Source organism: Molossus molossus, unplaced genomic scaffold (assembly GCF_014108415.1).
Source record: "Molossus molossus isolate mMolMol1 unplaced genomic scaffold, mMolMol1.p scaffold_m16_p_21, whole genome shotgun sequence".
Lineage (NCBI taxonomy): Eukaryota > Metazoa > Chordata > Mammalia > Chiroptera > Molossidae > Molossus > Molossus molossus.
In genome coordinates, this window is record NW_023425357.1 from 46,536,286 (window position 1) to 46,549,857 (window position 13,572).

The following is a 13,572-nucleotide window of genomic DNA, read 5'->3' on the forward strand; positions in this document are numbered from 1 at the left end:
TATGAGCAAATGTCATCAAAGTGAAAAGGAAAGAAAGGGGGAAATGTGATTGTTTTGACACACGTGAGAGAAGCTTAGTGTCGCTTCATTTTTAACCTCATTTCAAATTATCTTTTAACCACCCTGATATTTCTGCATAGAGATAATCACATCTCATCAGCCTCCTCCAAACCCAGCAGCTCCAACCCCAGAGCGAAGCTTCTCGTTAAATCACACTGCTAAGCAGATGATGCGGCTCTCGCAGCGGAGCGGAGGTCAGCGCCCTGGACAGCGCCCCCTCCCCCACATCGTTTAATTGCATTTTCTTTTCTTGGGTAATTTTAATCTTACATGAAGTGTGTGAGTGTTTTCCCTAGAAAGGCAGGACATGCGTTTAAAAAATGTGAAAGCAAATCTGCCCTGTAGGTGATGAAGGTAGAGACCTGTTGAAATGCTTCTGGGAATATAAACACCTGGATTTACATGCACATTTAATAGAAAAAAAAAAATCCTTCTAGGGGGGAGGCAATAAAATGCAAGACTTAGGAGAAAAAGTTACCCTGATTTTAAACACACACGATCAATTATTCCTATCACCCTTCAAGAATTCGCATGTCATTGAGGTTTAATAAACACATCAAGGAAGCTGGGCTTGTTTCTTGTAGCAGTTTCTGCATCTGCAGGTATCATGTCCAAGGCCCCTTGCCTTGCCTTTGAAAAACTGCTATGTAAATGACTGACTGCCTTGTCTTTACACAATTTGCCTTAACTTCACTTCCTCTCACTTTGTCATTTAATTTGTAGGGTTTCCAAATCAGAGTGACCGTCATCTATTAGTCCCCCTGGTGACAGAGGGCAGGGCGTTGTTGGATCCGAGTTAATAAAGCAGAAACACAGCCTAATTACTGGGGAGATAAGCCATGCCGGCGGGGGCTGCCTTCCTCGAGGCCGGACCTCTCTGCACCCAGACATTCTGGAGTGAGGCTGTGTGCACCAGGACAGACAGACCGAGCGGGGGAGGTGTTTTCATGCAGCAATCGACCGAGGCAGGAGCCGCCTTCCCGAGCCGCTGTGCTCAGTCCTGCACCGGGAGAGCAGGAAGCAAGTGCATATTCATTAATCACATGTGATAATGGGGGGCAAAGGTGCTTCATAACTGCGAGGGGAAAACAAATAGAAAGTGGCATTTTGGGTACAAGGGCACGTGTGTGTATTTAAATATCGTCTACATACACATGTGTTAAATAGCTTCCTGGTGTGTGTGTGTGTGTGTGTGTGTGCGCGCGCGTGTGTTAGAGGGACTGAGATTGAGACTGCCTCTCATGCTTCTGTCGTCTGCAGTTACACAGGCCATGTAGCCTTCTATGGAAAAACTGCAATATGCATGCATTGTATATACAGTATAATGCATAGAATCATACTACCTATGACAGCATGTTCTGTAGCACAGAACCTGATGGAAAATATGCTTACGTGATTATTCAGAGGTCTGCACTGTGTTTTTGTGGGCTTATACCATGTATATAAACTATGCCACATTTACGCCTGGTGCATAGGCATGCTGAGAAACTGCACCACTGTGCATGCCTGTGTACTTTTCCAGATGCGTGTTGCAAGACTAACGCTGTCATTAGTACTCCCACCCTCCCTAGTTCCGCCCCTCCAGAGTAAACAAACAAAAAAGGCCACCTGTGTGGTTAAAATCACTACCATTTAAGAGAGATTCATAAAAAAAGGAAAAGATAATCCAGTTCCTGGCTTCTGATTTGGAGGTTTGCAATGATCGGGGTGGATACTATAGTAAGAGCTGAGAAACTGTGTTTGGAGAGTGAGTCTATTAATGCAGCTTTGTCCAACAAATATTAAAATTACAAAGTAATTAGCCCATTTGACAATGGCTAATGAACTTAAGTATGCAGAATGAACTTTAATAATTGAGGAAATTGTGCAATTAAGTGGAGAGCAGCTGAAAATTACAAATAGGATGAGCTCTCTAGTTTAGCAAGAACATTACTCCTGCTCTTACCAACCAGTTCTGTGGGTATTGAGAAAGTCTGGTAAGTTTCAATGACTGTGCATTTATTGTGGTGATTTACCATGAAGATATTGACCTCGCTTTTTGAAACAGAAATGAGCACTAATAATTCCTTTTGACAATATGTTTCTGAATTACCATGTGGTTGGAATTATACAAAATGTCTCATTTGGCAGGGTGTGTCTTAATTTTGATTTCAGGTTTATGATCCAATCTGTGTCTATTTTAAATTTAAGTGGATTACATTCAGCAAAAATCCTTTTACTACCCCAGCTTGGCTGTCTCATACTATTAGGCTCTATATGTTCAGCTTCTACAAATCTGTTAATACATAAAACCATAAGAAGCCTCTTATGCTCAAACCAGGTTAGACCGAAGACATCAGATTAATATTTGATAATGTAGAAGGGCCCTTAATCAGATTTGCTTATTTCACGACAGAATGTTTCTACAATTATCATAAGTGTTGTGCTAAATATGTTTGTCTTTGTGTCTGGCTTTGGGCATAATCTTCTCTCTTGAAAGCCACTCAATGTGGGGCTCGAGATTCCTGCACAAAACCCAATTAATATTAAGATGACAAGCCCCGATGAGCTCCAAAGAGGCAACAGCTGAGCAGACTCTAACATTCTTAAGTACAGATACTTGAGTGATCAAGTACATCTGAGGGAGACACACAATTCAATAATCCCTTTCTCAAGAAAGTCAAGAGCCCTGTGAGATGCGAGGGAAATCAAAGGAACACATCAGAAGGAAAATGACGGATCTGGTCCTGTAGCGTCTCTATTAAAATGCAAAAGTTATGGATTTTTTTCGGGGTGATGGGAACCTTTTCTGTTTTTATTGATTTCTTTTTATAGCTTGATGATTTCTCTAAGATTATCTTAAAAGCTTAAAGAAAAAAGGGGCCTCATCAAAAGGTATCTTCATGACAGAAGCATAGACAGTTTGGGTTAACATGATGTAGCGAAGGCTCCGAGCTGTCTGGGGAGAAGGGCATCCCGCTCACCCGCCAGCCTGGGCATGAGCTGTGGCCTCCACAGGAAACCCAGCCTGCTCGCCCTGCTGGGACGCCCTGCTGGGACGGGGAGCTGAGCCACCCTCTGGGCTCCCTGGGCGCTGCCCCAGAGATGAGGGCCCGAGCGCTCTTTTGAACGTATTTCCATCAGCACTGCGGAAAGCAGTTACCTTCGCATGAGGACCCCCGATTTCCTAGCATCATAGGTGACTCCTCGGATTACAGCTAAATTCACTGCCCAGAGCTGACATCCTAACCCAATGATTTGAAATCAGAAACGGGCTTCCTGTCACTTTAAAAGCGGGGCACTAAGGGGCAGTCAAAACAAGGCTGAGGGAGCTCATGAAGCTTAGCTCAGGCGCTGGGCCATTGCGCACCACTTGCCAATGCGTTTGTGACATGCAAAACCTCTGCAGTGCACTTTAAAGGGCTGGTGACACCCTCTCAGGTGACTTCTTACCTGTGAAATCAGTTTTGTAGAAACTCTTTCACAAGTGCCAAAGAAAACAAAAACAAAAACAAAAAAACAAAACAAACCAAAGAAAACCAGAATGCCCGTGTTTGTGCATAAGAATGTGCCAGTGCCAGTCCACTGAGTCTATGTACACTCCTGTGCCCAGCATATCAGCAGCAAGAAATTCCCACGCCAGGCACGGAGCAACACCTAGAACTAACTTTGCCCGGGCACCACTGTGGCCTTGCTTGTGGCCGGATGAATCTGGTACAGCCTTTGAGGCCACCTGCCTGATGCCAGGGTCTGTCCCAAGTGGAAAAGGACAAGCACGCATGCTCGTGCCCACCCGGCCTCGTGCACACACAGCTCCCCACCCCCACAGGTAACACCTCGGCAGGACTTTTCAGATGTCCGCTTTTCAGTAAGCAATAAGAATAGGATAATTATGACAAAAACGACTCCGTCTGGGGTAGAAATGATACAGACACAAAAATAGATTTCCCCAATGTAGGCTTACGTTTTCAAAGACGCAAGTGTGATTTTCAAAGATGCAAGAATTACGGAGAAAATGTTTGCAGAGATTCCTCTTGTCGCCAGACACGGATTCCACAGATGCAGCTCCTGGTCGGCCCCAGAGCTCCTATTTCTTTCCTCTGCGTGTCACACGGCAGGATTTCTCCTGAGAAGACCCTCCCCCCGGAGTCCTCCAGGTGCGGAGCACCAAGGCACCCAAATCGCCGCCAGGCCGCACGAGCGTGGACAGCCCCACTCACAGCGAATTGCCCCAAATTGTGAGACATTTGAAACAAAATGTGTTCCTGTTGTCTTCTGGGGTTCCTGCTAATTAATATTCAAAAGACTCAGAGAGGAAAAATGGATACCTAAATCATACATATGTATATGCCTTTTAAGCTTTATTATAAAGGCAAAATAACCCCTTACTTGGTTAAAATCCAACTTGAGTCAACATACAAAGGTGACTGCACCGTAATACTAGACATATCTGCATTATGTAGGCACGTTACTGCGCCACCAGAATCCCTCAATAGTAATTATTATGCCAAGCGCCCTGTTGGCACAATTACACTAAAGCTCTAATTAGCAGCAGTAAGATTAGAACCCCTACATGTTAGATCTGTAGAAGCAACGCTGAGTGAAGGATTTAAAACAGTTTCAAAACATTGTATTGTCTTTATTACAGTCTTTATACTTCAGTAAAGAAGGGTTTTCTATAAAATGCACTTAAAATAATCTGGTCCTGTCACTAAAAATAGGAAAGATAAGGTAATTGCAGTCAAGCCCGGTGAGTCGGCTGCTACCTTGTGCATTAAATGGAATGACAAGGCTGGTGAACTCCGGTGGGCGAGCGGACTTCCGCCCTGCTGGACGCGCTGGTATTTTTACAGCATCAGCCAGGAAAACATGCAGGGCCGAGCTTGTCAGGGGCCGTGCTTGTCAGGGGCCTGCGTTCCCGCACGCTTCCCTCGCAGGCGCCCCAGCCGGCGGGGGGCTGCAGCGGCGCGATCCCCGCCCCCCAGCAGCAGCCCAGGGGTACCTGTCTCCGCAGGGACGTGCGTTCACACTGCGCACAGCATGGGCTTCCCCCCGCTGAGCCGGCTCAGCTCCTGCCGGCTGGGGAGCCGGGCTTCCGGCGCCTGAGGCCCTAGGGGACAGGAGCCTGGGCCGAGGGCCTCGCCCCACTGCAGAGGTCTGGGCCCAGCCCCGGGCAGCATCTGAGCTGGGAAGACAAACTGGTCACAGCGAAGGCACGAGGAAGGCGGACAGGGATCGACATGCCAGGGCCTACACATCCCGACTGGGGAATCTTTTGATGGGATTTTCCCGTGAAACTGAGCAGCCACGACCCACCCAGTAAACTGTTTTGAGGGAGAAAACCTAGGAACTGGGCAGGGAGAAAACAAAGCCATTTCAGCTGCCCGGTAGTTTCCTGCCCCGACACCACCTTCCAGAGACAAGTGTCTGGATTCGCGCGAACACGGGTGGCTGAGGAATGCCAGTCCTGTCTGCGCCCCGCCTCCGGTCCCCTGGTTCATCCTGCCGCCCTCCCTAGGTGCCTGCCTGTCCCGTCAGCCCCCCAAGCCCCTGCGGAAAGCAGGGTTTTCTGGGCGCGTGAAGGTACCAGGAGGCTACAGTCTGCTGGTAAATCGGACTTTCGTTAAAATGTGTACACGGTACCCAGCTGCCCTGTGGGCAGAACTCGGCCTCCCTACTTTGGGGTGAAACCTGTCCGTAAACAAGTAGAGAAGAAATAAACGCCTGAAAACTTCGCCTGGCTTTCCACTGAGGCGAACGCATTATTCATTCGGCAACTTCGGCAGCCTCGGGACGGAGGGGAGCCGGAGTCCCCAGTGTCACCGGAGTTCTGCATTAGTGTCACTGAGTGGCCGTTATTTCCCTCCAGCAACAAATTTCCCATAATTACCGTGACACTTGGTGAGCGTATATTTGCACAGCACATGCGGACTTAGAAATGTGTGACGTCACAGCCATAAAAGTGTCTGCAAGAATGTGCAGCGGAAGGGGGCAGAAGTCGGGGGGCGGCCTCTGAATCTTAGTAATTAGACGCCTTCAGCCCTATGTTATATCTAGAAGTGCTATTTACTGTAAAATTGAAGATGGGGGGTGCGACCACGGGACTTTCTGGCTTCTATATTTTATGTTGGCTTCTCTTCCATAGCCCCAGACTGGAGGGAGGAAGGGAAAACATCCTTGTGCCTTATAGGTTATCTTATTGCCGTCATAATTCCAGTATTTATATGCACATATGTTTTATCTACAAAAGCTATCCACATGAGAGCTGATCTTTCTGCAACTGTTACAGAACTATTAAATGTATATTAGCATGGTCATTTTTATTTAATGGAAACAAATAACAGTTAATCTTATTGGAAGGGTTAAGTGGGTTTACTTGGTAAAGGGCAAATCCCTTTGGATGCTTTCTTTTTTAAAGAATAGCTGTGGTTGCTGACAGATGGTCTTTGTCTGAGTGTAGCTGAGGACAGATACAGTTTCTTTTTATGCATTTATGAAAGTTGTAGATATACATGCTTGGTAATATGCAGTGGCCCAGGACAAAGAGCAAGCTGGGTGGACAGAGAGGATTAGATTTCAGCTCAGTGACAGATGGCTGGCTTAGCAGCCTCAGATAAAATTAAAAGGGAGGGGGGTGGATAAAAAGAAACCACTTTCCATGTAAAAGTTGCATCTCTTAAGACAATGGCAGCAGCAACATTCGGCCGTTTTTCCAACTTGGGCTCAAGTTCCTGGATCTAAATTCCTCCTTCAAATATGTATTTCATTTTCACTTTTGCGAAAGAGGTGGGATTATGTTTGGTTGATCAAGCTTATCAAAGGGAAACTAAGAAATAAAATAAGTAACAATTTGCCTTTCAACTTGACCAGCAGAAAGTACTTTCATTTGCAAAGTTAGACTGAGTATTTACCTGCACGTGGGTTCTTACCTATACTACTTCTCCTCAGCCTGAGCGGACTTTTATAAGCCTCGTGGTAAAATCCACATTTTTGCTCACTCCATATACACCATTTAAACCTGTAACATCACTATAACCTTTGTCAAATAACCATACAACATATTTAGTGTCAATTTGTCACACTGAAATTATTCATCGGTGTCTTGAGTAAATCTGATAATATTTATGGGTTATGCCATTCCATGTTTTCTGGTAATGCAGTGTGCTAGATTTCATAGATTTACTGTGTCTGCTTTTTTTATGACTGACATAGCAATAACCAGATTGCAAAGATATTTATGTTGTTTGTGGCTTAGCAAGATAATTAAAGGATATAAATTAATCAAGTGCAATTAATTAGAAACTTTATGTTCGCAGCAGTCCTTCTTTGCATGTATAATTTATATTTATTGATTTCCTGGCTTTCATTAGCCTATGAGATAACAGCAAAAATGCATTAGAGAAGAAAATGTACAATTAGCGTGAGAGTGAACCTTGGCGTAATGGATAGATCAGCACATGTTTGGGGCAAATATAAAGCTTTGTTAACTGTCATAAGCAGTTACAATTGATGAGTGGTATTTCACTACATATCTTTCAGCTGATTAACGGCGTTTTTAAAGAGTCCCCTTAATGGGAAGCTGATAGGTTGGCTAAATTTACATTTTAATCAGAGTATTTATGATAGAGGCAGCCCTAGAAATTCATTGGCGGAGGGGGAGGCGACATTCCCCGAGGGACCGGGGCAGAGTCGGCTTTGGAGAGTGTCCACTCACCTCTTCCTTTTCTCTTGTCATTTGTCCAAAAGTGTCTGTGTTGGGGAGGGGCTAGACCCCTAGTGGCCTCCTCCTGAGGGGCCGCACTCCCATCTCCAGCAGATGTCGCAGATGCCAGGAGAAGGAAGTGCCAGTCTCCTTGTGCCTTCTGTGGCTGGGCGCCAGTGCCAGCCCACGGGCCACAGTGCCCCACGCTTCCTCTGCAAGGGCTCCCCGTGGGAGGGAGCGACCCTTGGCCTGAAGAAGGCTGACAGCCGAGGCGAGCCGCTTCTCCTGTTTCCTAACTGTGTTTTGAGCCAACCCAACCAGCGCCAAGGGGGCCACACAGGAGGCCACAGCCCCGGGCCCAGAGAAACCACACCCCTCACCCCACAGCTTCCATTCCGACCTGGAAACAGGACTCTCACATTTTAAGCAGTTAAAACACTGGCTCTTTCCAACAGGAGTTAGGATATGGGACGGTCAGAAAGCTTTTTGAAAGGAAATTAACAGGATCCCTCACCTTTCTCCCTCCTTTGCTAAGGGAGGCAGGAGGAGTCCTCGTCTGGAACTCCCATCCGAAGACGGGGCGGACTGTCCAGCAGGTTTCTAAGCAATCACAGGTCTGGAAGTGAAGAAGGACAAAAGGACCTTCTCAGCTAACACTGTTTCCATGTCATGGAGCCTGCAGGGCAGGTGGGATCTTCTAGCTCGTTCAGAGAGGCGCCCTGAGATGGTGACGTGGGCAGCCACAACACAGCACCTCGGATTGGACAGTTAGTAAGGCCTCCGAGTGGGATTCATGCCCGGCTGGTGAAGTGGCCCTCAACGGGCATCTCTGCGGGAGAGATTTCTTGTCGTTGTCACATGGAGATGGGACAATAGGGCTGGACAGCCGTGTTACATGTTCAGTGGGCATTCCCAACGTGGCCTTTATAGTGAAGAATGTCAGGAAGCCCTCTGGAAAGCAAAACAAAAGAGAGTTCCCCAAGGGGGCTTCGGAGACAACCCAGAGAGCTCTTCGGTTCAGCTCAGAAAATGACAAGAGCCGAGCGAGGCTGGGAGAAGCCACTGCCCGGTCCTGCTCGGTGCCTCTCCTTCCTCTGGTTTTGCCCTTCTCCTGGTGCAATCCCTCCGGTGTGGACCGGACACGCGGACGGTCTCCTTGCCCTGGGGCAGGCGGAGTGGAATTGCATACTCCAAAGCGAGGCTGCAAACAAGAAGCCAGACATTAGCAAATATGAGATGAACACACGTGAAGGAGGGTACGGTTTCTGTCTACGTGATGATAAGCCCCTTTTTCCTTCGCATACTAATTATTGTTATCGTTATTAGTATTATTTTACCCCTCAATTGCCTTAGGATGTTATCCAAGAGGAAGGGCCTTATCGGCTGGAGAGAGCACCACAGTATTATTTGCTTCATGTAATAAAATGTATGTAATGATCATGATTAATGTTTGTTTATTGTTGTAGCATTGTGTTTGCTTTCCCGTCTCAGTGTGAGACTGGTTTAATTAAACTTGGAGAGGGCGGGAGCAGGGTGGGGTGGCGGTCTCCAGAACTTCGCGTGGTAGCTCTCTCACGTGTCGATGAAGATGAAGATGTCCCCGGACATGGCGGATTCCGTTTGTTCTTTTCAAGGGAAGCCCACTCCCCATCCTTTATCGTGTAATTTACAGATAAATGTGTTGTGCCTCAGACCAAATGCTTTTATGGACAGAAATTGCAGTGGCAGTAGAAATTACGGTAATTGAAGAGTGCTCTATTTTAGGGTTTTCTCTGATCACATGAAATGATCATCAGCATCTTTCCTGGCCATAATTGTGCCCCAGATTCCAAATTATTTTTTATTAGTTTGCCATACAGTTTAACTGTTTATTCAGGGGACAGAAGGCCGAGAAGGGAATAGCAAAATATTGTCTCTGCTGGTTGGTTGTCTCCCCTAAGGAAAAATTAGATTCATCCAGTGGGGACCTTTTTTTTTTTCCATTTCTGATAACACCCAAAATCACTTTGCCAAGACTCCTATCACATAAATTCTTCACTTCCTTGGAAAAATCAAAGGTATGAAATGTGCGTCCTACATGGAAGCCATGGAGCTTTTATTTATTTATTTATTTATTTATTTATTTATTTATTTATTTATGTATTTATTCTGTTGTGCAGAATAATAAATAAATAAATAGTACTTAACAGTGCTGAATAGAACACCCTAAAACATGGTTAAGATGGTGAGTTCTCTATCATGTGTATTTCACCACAGTTGAAATAATACAGGTGCTGCTCTGGAAGGTCTGGGCGAAGACCAGCTGGTCCGTGAACAGCCGTTGTGTTGGCATAGATATCTTCTCAAAGGAGACCTCTGAAGAGTCTCTGTTATTTGATTTCCCCCCCTGTGCTTTGAAATAAATTAATTCTGTTTTAAAAGTTTTTGAAGCTGAATTCAGGTGTACCCTAAAAGCACTTTATAGTTAACAAAGCACTTTAATTGCTATTATCTTATTTTCTCATCAGAACCTTTGAAGGGAGCAGGGCATGAAATTATTTCACATAGGATACATATCACACTCTATTACATACATATGTATGTACGTACTCTGTGTGTTTTTCTGCAACTAACTTTCTTTCCCTTTAATAATCTTTTGTGGATATCTTTCACGGCAATATGAAGAGATCTGGTTTAGGCAAAGTCATTTAGGATGACTTCAGATTTTTCTTATTTTAAACAATGCATACATATACAAATACACATACAAACACGCATGCATGTGCATGTGTGCCTGTGTTCGTGTGTGTGTTTGTGTGAGCTCATATACACATTTAGGCAAAAGAGAGTGTTTTGGATCAGAATATAAATTAAGTTTTTTATACTGTCTGCCAAATGGCCCTCCAAGGAGATGGCTCCCATTTAGACCCTTTGCAACAATGTGTGCAAGGTGTCATTTCCCCATGCTCCTTCCAGCGCTAGACATCATGACATTATTGCCAGCTTTCAAGAAAAAAGGGTATCATATTATTAGTTTGTGTTTTCCTGTTCAGTGCTGTGTGGTGGAACATCTTTTATATGTTTATCAGTTACTCATATGTCTTCTTCATAGAATTGTTTGTTCTCATTCTTTGCCAATGTTTCTTTTTGTTGTTCCTCATCTTCCTACTGATACATAAAGAACTTTTGCCCTGGCGGGTTTGGCTCAGCAGTTGGAGCGTCTGCCTGCAGACCAGAGAGTCCCGGGTTCAGTTCCCGCTAAGGGCGCGTGCCTCGGTTGCAGTTCGTCCCCGGCCCCGGTTGGGGTCATGTGGGTGGCGACCACTCGATGTGTCTCTTTCACATCCATGTTTCTCTCTCTCTTCCTACCTCTCTCCCTCCCCCTCTATCTGAAGATATAAAATGCAACAGTGTCCTCGGGTGAGGATTAAAAAAAAAAGAACTTACATTGATATGAATTCCCTTTTGGTTAAATACATTGTATCTCTGTCATCTTGGTCTCTCATTTTGTTTACAAGGCCCTACTCACGTTTTTTCTTCTTTTGAAGATATTTTGTGTTGTTAAATCGGAATAGGGTTATATGCACGGAGACAGGACATTCAGAGTGAAGGGACTGACAGGCTCACAGCTGATCTGCCTGTAAATGGGGGGCCCAGCTTGAGCCCGGTTTGCTGACCACTCCGCACCACCCTCTCTGGACGCCACCATGATGCCAGTCCGCAAGGACGCACCTCAGCAGGGGTACAAAAGACAGCTTTTCTGTCTCAATGACTGGCCCTGTCAGAGCGTCCTCGGCCAGCTTCACCTCCCCTTCCAACTCACCTCGAAGGAAGTTTTCTGCCGATCCTTCAAAACTTAGCTCCAACCACACACTGTGAAGCTTTCCCAGAGACGCACAACCTTTCTGCCATTCTGTGTTGGTGGCATGAGCCTCAAGGGCAGCATCCATCACGGTCTGCTTTGTGAGACAGGTATTTATGTCGCGGCTGCCTCCTGCCCTAGAGAGGGAAATTTCACAAGTTAAGGGCCTGCGGTAGATTAATTGCCCTAATTAACTGACCGTCCTCTCCTGTGTCCATGTCCTGACAGCGTGCTCCCCACATGTCCAGGTGGAGTCTATTTCTCTACCCCTTGGGTCTGGAATGGCCTTGTCACTTGCCTTAAGAGGTCTTGCGGGCCTCTGCTCCCACTCTTGGTACCTTATTCTTGACATCATGTGAACCAGCCCAGGTTCGCCTGTTGAAGGGTGAGAGACCACCCAGGCAAGCCAGTACTCCCCGGATCGACCGACTGCAGACACGTGAGCAATTCCGGCTGCAGCCCGCTGAGCCCACCTAGAACCTCCCGACCAACACACACGCCGATGAGCTAAGCACCTGTTCATTGTTCCAGCCACGTTCGAACAAGCCTGTCTGCAGCGCGTCGGGCACTGTTTCACAACTGAACATCACCCCGGAGCCTGCACGTTTCCAGTGGGAACTGCGTTGTTCGGAGGACGCCCGTCTGAGCTGCGTGACTCCAGCTTCCCTTCCTCGCCTTCAAAGCTCTGCAGTGGCGGGGAACCAGCGGCGATGCAGGGGACCGTGGCCTATGAACAATGAAGCCCACCCAGCGGAGGACCCCCATCACCGCCACGGCAAAGCCAGTGTCACATCGACTTGCAAGTTAATTTCCATATTCCTGATCTACAAAGAGGAGTGTTCTTTGGATTCTCCTTCACTATGAAGTTAAATAAAGTCTTTGACATCTGTTCATTTTATATTTTGTATGAGAGGGATGGTTCTGCACACCCCTTTTCAAAGTAGGGAGGGGGTTCCCCAAACCCAAGAAAGCAGTACTTGGACACCAACAGGGCAGGCATCCCACAGTTTAACTCTCTCTGACAGCTGTCCCCAGAATAGCGTCGGGTCGCACAAGTTAGGGGATCCTACAGGACTGACCTCCTCAAGTGGCCCCACTTTGGACTCCCATCCCAAGTGCACTGCCCCCCTGCTGATTGAGAAAACACAAGCTAAAGAACAGCAGGACACCATTTTTTCTTTCAAGTTGGCAAAAATTGCAAAGATTGATATTCTCTAGATCTGGGAAAAGAGGGGGAAATGAAGCCTGTATTCATTGTTGCATAGAGTGTAAGTGGAAATCCACTTAATTAAGATAACTCTTTGGCAGACAAGACAAGTTTAATAATTTTTGGTTAATGAAAACTACTTTTTCTCTTATTTATAATAAGTAAGTTATGATATAAGCAAACATTTTCTAAAATATACATGGGTATATTTTTCTAAATGTATACAGCTTTAACAATCAAATTTGGTAACATTACTCCTAGGTCATATTTCAGCTTATGAAAAGTATGAATGTAAATTTGTATTTAACAAATGGAATTGTTCTTACAAACAATTTTTTTCAACAGTAATTATATTTTGCAGTATGTCAGGTTGGAGACAATTTCCAAGATTTTTAGGTAACTTAAACCTGGGCCTGATATTAATTCAGTTAATAATGGATAACCATTCGGTATATAGATCACGTCTACCTGAAGTACAGTACTAAGGCATTGATGATAAGTATAAGTACAAGTTTGTATGTTTTTCTTTTCTTTATGTTTTGCTATGCTGCAGAGATGCTAGACATTTGGACCAGGTTAATGAATGTGTCTGTTTCTGCCACTAGGGAAGTTCCGTAAGAGACACGAGTGTCAGTTCAATACTGGCGCGTGACAGATGATTTTCAATTATTCCTTCAGTTTTTCCTGTGAAATTAAAGTTAGTTACTCTGAGTAACGTTTTAATTAATACAAATATATTAGACTATATTAAGAGCAATAGAAATAGAGAAATACAACGGTCTG